The sequence below is a fragment of the Glycine soja genome, chromosome 4, assembly GCF_004193775.1.
Source record: "Glycine soja cultivar W05 chromosome 4, ASM419377v2, whole genome shotgun sequence".
NCBI lineage: Eukaryota > Viridiplantae > Streptophyta > Magnoliopsida > Fabales > Fabaceae > Glycine > Glycine soja.
The window spans coordinates 21,844,665-21,852,811 of NC_041005.1; the positions used below are offsets into that span (position 1 = coordinate 21,844,665).

At 34.0% G+C, this 8,147-nt stretch overlaps 1 pseudogene; it reads right to left on the reverse strand.

Annotated features, from left to right (window-relative positions):
* Window positions 1-3,030: 3,030 nt before the first annotated feature.
* On the reverse strand, window positions 3,031-7,805 carry LOC114410675 (annotated as a pseudogene).
* Between the last annotated feature and the right edge of the window lie 342 nt (window positions 7,806-8,147).

An 8,147-nucleotide genomic window follows, 5' to 3' on the forward strand; every position in this document is an offset into this window, starting at 1 on the left:
TGAAGCGTTTTAAAGTTAACAACCGAAAATAATTAAGATCTACTACTTTATAAAATTTTATAACCAGCCTCGTTGCCCTAATATCATTCAACTTAACAACTTAACAATGATGTTGTTCTAACTTATAAATTCTAATCATAGTATAATCATCTAAGCATGACAAAACATAATTAATTTCTATTATCGGTGGCAATAGTTGGAAAGGAACAATTTTGGCCATTTCTGGCTTTCACTCTATCTCCAGGAGGAAGATAATCATTTTTTAATTCTTGAAAACACAACCTACAGAAAAAAATCTAGTTTTTCATCATACATTTAGTTTAACAATCTTTTATTGTGGTAGAATATTGTTTCTTGAATTGATTCATTTGTGCGTATGGCTGATAGACTATTCTTCATCTCTTGTAGTGTTTCGGCAATTTTTATTGGTGTGCAAAGCAGCAATTGCTACAGTCATTGTCTGAAAATATCAGTGTTGTGGCTCATTTTGTAAGTTGCCTCTCTTTATTAAAAAAGAAACAACCTTTTGAAATTATGTATGTGGTGACATTATTTTCCATGTGGCACCAACTTTCACCTTAGATATTTTTGTAATGATGTGTTTTCACTCGAGCCACCTATAGAATTGTTATTTTAACTTATTATGTTAGTTGATAAATCATAGGATACACAAACCAAGAGTGGCAGGAAGGTCAGTACATGACCAAAAAAAATTAAGGTTAATAGTAGAAAAACTCATCTTTTATTTGTAAAAAAAATTTAAGATGTCTTTAGAGCGTGATGATTGTATGTTTAGGTGAAGATACGTTGTATTACCTTCTTTGCTTTGTAATCAATTAGTTCTTCAACTGTGATTTGAATTCTGGATCAGGTCCACAATACCCAACTACAGATGTAAAACTTAAAACGAGTCTTAAAAGATAAAATTGTAAAATACTATAGCATAAAGTAATAAACTAACAGAATTAAAAATTGTAAATCAGTATTACTAATGACTGGTTTAATGATCTGTCACCTGTCTGTTATTAAGTATCTGGTCCCAATATTTAAAATATTAATTCCAAAAAAAAATCAAGTTTTATAAGCAACTTGGGCTTAAGCATGTTGGGCAAGTCATTTTGGGCCCTTTAAGTTTTTATGTATTTTGCTATGGTTGTCTTACCTACTAGCTATGAATTATTACAATATCCAGACCAATTATACCAAAAAGCCCGTTCTGTATTTGGATTTTGTGATATTAATACATTTATTTTTTGAGAAATATGCTAATAAGTTTATTAAATATTTATAATAATTTATAAGTTTTTTCTAATATAATACTTTTTATTCTAATAGTATATCAAAACTAAGCTCTAATAATGTTATATATTATATCTTCCTAAAAAAATGTTTATTAACTCTTTAATATTTATTTATCTCACGTATTTATATAGTTCAATATATCATATATTCCAGTAAAAAAAAGTATGCTATAATTCCTAAAAAAATCAATTACTATTTCTTTCTTAAAACTTAAACAAAATGTTTATGCCTTGGCTTCATTATCAACCCGTTGGCATCTGATGAAAGACAATGGCCTCCGATTGGTGGATTTGGAAGTGGCGTAATAACATGTCATTAGGAGTATTCATGATTTCCTCTTAGTGCCCTCTCTCTATTCATGATCTTCGTGTTGCTTACCAGATGCTTCCACGACTGTAGCAAAAAGGAGAGGCCAGTCACTGTCCCTAGAATTTGGACCCAGAAGGTTGTGTTGAAGCCATTAAAACTGACAAAACCTACAACAAATCCCAAATTCCATTCACTTTCCTACAATCCCCTTGAGAGCAAAGAGGCCAAGAAGCTGAATCAGACATATGTCTTCTAACTCTCTCCCCATTGCTCAATTTATTCCATCTAACACAATCCTCCTTAACATATACACAATAGTTCCCTACTTATCCACAAACAACATCACTACTCAAGTTGCCTTCGAATTTATGCAACTCTCATTGCTGGTTCGGGCCACAGAAACATGTCATTCAGGGACATGAGGAGCTGTATCAGAAAAAAAAAAGTCACTTTCACTTCCACTAAACATAAAGTCAGAGAACACAAGTCTCATCCTAAATTAATTTTTAAGATTGAGTTAGCTCTAAACTTATATTTTAAGAATGTAAAATGATATTAACATATTTGTAAAAAATCTGGATGTGAACAGGTATATTGAACAAAAAACCCAATACTAGAAATAAAATCAAAATAAAATATGACATCAATCTTGATTCCGACCATGCTCTAACAATAGCAGGCATGTCACAAAGGCCAAGACCACACCATGTTATTTTTCTTAATAAAATTGATTAGTTATATGTTGACTTTGCAAGTAATTAATAATTACAAGTTATTAAAGTTATAAACAAATTATTAAAGTTATTTTTCTTAAGAAAATTGTGACTTGTAGTAGCCGTATGAGAAAACATTAAGTTCCAGCCACTACACATGCACAAGAATTATTAGTTTATATTGTGATGAGAAATCAGATCATGTCATCCTTGTCATACAACAACATACTAATAAGTTCTAGATACGTCTTATTTATACTCAGTTGTAATCCCTTAACCTGAAAATCAATTTTCTGCTGTAATGACAGGTTGTTCAACTGAATTATAAAGTATATTTGGGACGTTGTGTTGGAGTTTTTATTGCTAAAGGAAAGGGTGAATATACCTCCAATAGAAGGTAATGTACATATTTATTGAATCTGTGCAATTGCTTTGCCTGTGGTGACTCTTTGTCGACAAAAACTCCACTTTTTAAGCAATTTTTATTTTTAAATTGTATATTTTACTAGCCACGGTGGTTTTTTACTAGCACTGGTGTAGTTCATGGATAAGCTTCGCATAGATATAAGAGAGAGTGAGTAGAGAGAAAGAAAGAGACACATATTACAAAACTGTAATCGGACACCCTTTAATGTATAGTGATCCTCATAATAGAAACAAGGTTAACAGAGTAGTGCATAAGAACACTTCCCCTCAACATGGAGCCTTAATAGAAAAAGACCATGTACATTACAACTTTGTTTTGGGCAGCCTTTGCAACTTCAAAGTGGTTGTGTTGTGGCAGCAGCCACTTTGATATCTGCTAATTTATCAGACTCCTTAACCTTATAAACTAAGGATTCAAACTCCTCCCTTGAAATTGTAATTCTTGCACCATGTTCAGAAGGTGATGAATGAGAAGGACTAGTTCTCATACATGACCTTAATCTGATCAACAGCACTTGCCTCTGCTGCATTAGCTACTTCCACTTCTTCCACCACTACTCTAAGCTTTGTTTCTGCATCTTGTAACACAACTTTAGTGACTTCAACTTCCATCTTCAATTCTGCAAAGTCATTCTTCATATGTTCTAATTCCTTCCTTGCATTTTTAGTAAACAAAACAACTGTTTCAATGTGAAGATCATTTCCTCTGCTGCTCCTGTAGCTTTAGATTTTGCAGCCAAGTAGGCTTCATGTTCAAACTCGCTTTTCCAGAGTTGTACCTGCAAATTCTCAATAATGGATTCAGTTTTGGATTCTTTGTCCTTCAATTTAGAGTGAAATGTCTGAAAGAGTCAAAGTCCGATTCAAGGCACCAAAATAGTATGCTCTTTGCTCGACTTTTTAACAGACAAAACAATGTAGTTCACATTAAGAGACTTCCAGCTTGTAATTATTAACAGACTTACCAGAAGTTCATCAAGTAGGTGTTTGAAGAAGAGAAGACAAGACCATTTTTGTCAACTCTAATCAGTTCTGTAATGCTTTAAGAGGGTGAAAACTTTGTCAAGTCTAACCAGTCATCACAACACATTGTAAACATCAAACTCAAAGAGAGTTAAAAATAAGTATTTCCGAAAAAAAATTGTTTTGTGATGGTTAAAAATCATCTAAAAAAGTTCATTGATACATAAAATTATTAATGATGTTAATTATAAATTGATGAAAAAAATAACTCACTTTAAATTTAAATGAGCTAAATAAAACTTTAAAAAGCTAAAAAAAAGTTAATAAAAATCATTAAAGATTAAAAGTGTATATTGAAGGCTAAATCATGTTACGACCAATTTAATGGTTTAAAGGTGTATTAAAAAATTTCTAGTTAAACAAACAGAAGGCCAATTTTCAAATGAAACGTCAATGTTCAAATGTTGAATCCCTCTTCATATGTGCTCTATTAGTCAATGATAAACGTGTTCTGTCCGCAACGGCAGTGAGTGCAGGTCAACAAAGCGCCACACTGACGTTTCCAATGCTCAAAGGACCTTTTCTCTGCCTCTTCTTAATATAATCTTGGTCAACTCACTTGACTCCCAACAAACTTCCATGCCATTTTCTGTGTTTTGCCACCTTCATTTCTCTCTTTTCACCTCTGCTTGCAAGTTTCAGCAATGTTGTGTTACCAAATGCTTTATTCAGCACCCTCTTTCCTAGACTCCCTCAAGGCACTTGAGCCTGACATCCAACTTGCCAATGTGTTCTGAGTTCTCTTTTTCTCTATTTCGTGTTTTGTTACTTAGGTCATTGGCTCATAAAATATGATAGCAGGGAATACGCGTGGGTTCATTTTGTGAACTAATGTAACTTAAGTCACTATGAACATTAGGTTAAATTCCAACCATGTTCATATCACTAAAGACCTCTTCAGCCTAACAAAATTCTGGAGTCATTCTTGAGTTTTGCATTTGATTTCCATTACATAGTCCACTCATATTTATTTATTTAATGGCTTTTAGAGGTTACCAAGTTGTATGGGGGTTTGTTTTGTTATATGGAAACTCAGGTTCAATCAGTTCACATTTAGAATAATTCGAAAGAGTGGAATTGCATGATATTATATCAATAAATATGAATATAGCACAAACTTATATGAGTACATACAAATTTCCCAAGTGCGATATTAGGTGATATTTGTCACTCACTCCCTTTTCGACAGTGTTTTAATACAACAATAGTATCTCTTATGCTTTTCAATTTTGATTCTTGTTAATTTCCTTCATTTAACAATGAATACTTTATTTGTATGCCATTCTCACATTTATGTCGTTATTTATTATATTGTTGGTTCACATGAAACTATTGTGTAGTACTACATTCTACTTCATTGAGCGAGCCATAGTTCCCCGTTTGAGGTTCAATACAATGATTAATACGGATAGTTTGGATTAATTGTTGTATTGAATCTTGAATTATCCGTTTGGACAGTTTGGGAAGACAAACTTTTTTTACTTCATTTTCACTTAAAATTTAACTATGTTGTGTTATTTTTAACTAGATTTCGGACACTGCATCTTGCTTTGTTCTCCGGGTGCATACATGATCGGGGTGAATCGTTGTCACCACTTTCATGTCATGTACTTGGAGACCAAAGCGAAATGCTGTCGAAATTTAGTTAAAAATAACACAACATAGTTAACTTTTAAGTGAAAATGAAGTAAAAAAATGTTTTCCTGAATGGGGTAGGGTGACACCTTTGGTTTAATAAAAGAGAGGTTCACATGCATATCGAATAATGTATGTCGTCTGACAGTACAACAAAGATGGATCGGCGTTGGATGAAAACAGCACGCATAACTGAAGAGTACGAAAATGGGGTTGAAGGTTTCTTAAAATTTGCTAAAGATAATGCATCCGACAATGGTGGACTATACTTTTGTCCTTGTGTTAAATGTTTGAATGGGCGACGGCAATGTTTGGATGACATTAGAACACACCTTATCTGTGATGGTATCTGTCCTACTTATACAAAATGGATATGGCATGGTGAGTTACCAGAAATGTCATCAACCCCTCCAACTGCTCCAACTGATGAACAAGTCGGTGATCAAATAGAAGACATGCTACGTGATCTTGGACAAGAGGGTTTTAGGCAAGCAAATGCACCGTATTATGACACCTTAGATAATGATTCAAAGATTCCATTGTTTATTGGATGCACTAAGTACACACGGTTATCAGGGGTGTTAGCTTTGGTCAATTTGAAAGCAAGATTTGGGTGGAGTGACAAAAGCTTCAATGAATTACTGTTGTTATTGAAGAATATGCTTCCAGGAGATAACACGTTACCAAAGACTCATTACGAGGCAAAGAAGATATTATGTCCTGTTGGAATGGAATACCAAAAAATACATGCTTGTCATAATGATTGCATTTTGTATAGACATGAGTTTGTTGAATTGCGCAACTGCCCTACATGTGGGGTGTCACGCTACAAAGTGGGTTCTGGTGCATCCAGTGAAGTTGGATCCACATACATTGATCGGCCAGCAAAAGTGTGTTGGTATCTTCCAGTAATACCGAGGTTTAAGCGATTGTTTGCTAATGCAGAAGATGCGAAGAACCTAACATGGCATGCTAATGGCAGGACTAAAGATGGATTGCTCCGTCATCCTGCTGATTCTCCTAAGTGGAAGAAAGTTGATCAGCTGTATCCAGTGTTTGCCGAAGATCCCAGAAACCTAAGGGTTGGTCTTGCATCAAATGGAATGAATCCATTTCGAAGCTTAAGTTGCAATCATCAGATAAAAAGCCTGTATATTGCAACTTCTGTAGAGTCAATTAGAAAGATAGCTACATTCTTTCATGTCCACTTAATTTTGTTAAATGGATAAGAAGTAAGAACCTCTTAAATTTCTTAACAACATCCTTTCCTACGATACAAACAACACAACAAAATCAATCTCAATCCCATGGCATTTGTATAACTCAGAGAAAAGGCCATAAAAACGGATTTGGATCCTCTCCCATCCAAAATAATTGGAGTGTCAATTAGAGAAAGACAGACCGTCGGATTAAATGTGTGGTTGAGATTAAATTAGAAAGTTACCCCTAAACTCACCGTTTCACTCACAGCCACTCTCAACCCTAATTTCCCCAATTCATTCCAGCGAGTCCAGCTTCCCCCTTTCCAAATCAATACGCCAGTATCGGTGGCGGTGGCGACTACGACAACTATGTACTTTCACATCACCAAACCAGTTATCTGTGGTGGCGACAATTTCAGGGTTGTTAATTTTGTTATGGTACAAAGCATTCATAGGTTGACTCTGATTTGGTTTGGTGATTGTTATTGCTTGTGGTAGATCTTAAACTTTGTTAATTTTTTATTATCATCTGTTTCTCATCTATCACAGTCGGCGCGTTGAGTTCGCAGGTTCAGGGGAAGAGAAAAAAGAGAAGCAGTCACGTTTGAGAGTGTGTAAGTGAAGGTGAGTTGAGGGGTAATTCTTCAATTTGATTTCAGTCACACACTTAATTGGAAGGTCTGTCCTTTTCTAATTGGAGACTCTCCAATTATTTTGGATGGAAGACGATCCACTTCCCATAAAAACCTAGGCACATACTGTGATTAATTCATAAAAAATGAAAGAAAAAAATCCTAACCTCATAGGCATAATAAAAGGAGAAACTAAATACCACTAGAATAATTGAAATCAAATGGAGAAAAGAAATTACAAGGAAACTAAAAAGAGAAATATCATTATATAGTAAAGAAAAGAAGTAGTATATTACTTGGGCCATTGCCTAACACCCAGTTGAGTGAGCTTGGACTCAGGAGGGTTCCTCTCAATCTTAATGCCCAGTTTTTCTATGACAGTAGTCATGGTCTCTGCTCTTGTTGTTGCTAAGTGCACTCTCCTCCTTCTTGGAGCACCTGATCTACTTGCAGGAACAGCTGAGTGTTTGGTTTGTGTGAAGTGGTTGGGTAATAAAGTACCCACAAATGATGATGCCATTGAGCTATACCTTGCTTTGTTGGAACACCAGTTTAGTTAGATTCCTCACAATTTCTATAAATTTGTCTTTTGTTTTCGTTCACTTATTTTTTATCTTCTGCATTTTCTAGGCAATCCAAAATTCTAGAAGGAAACTAAATAGAGCAATTTCATTATTTGATAACACCATATGCTTATTGTATTTATATTTCACTTTAACCAAGTGATGAGATATAAGTGATTAATAAATTCAACTTAAGTTTGAATTTTTAAATAATATTTGAGTTTAATCCTTGGTAAAAATAATTTTTTATTAGACTTTACTTATTTTCCAATCAAACAGGATCTCTTTTCCTGATAAATAGAAGAGTTAAGAAAAAAATATTAATATAATTTAAAACTATTG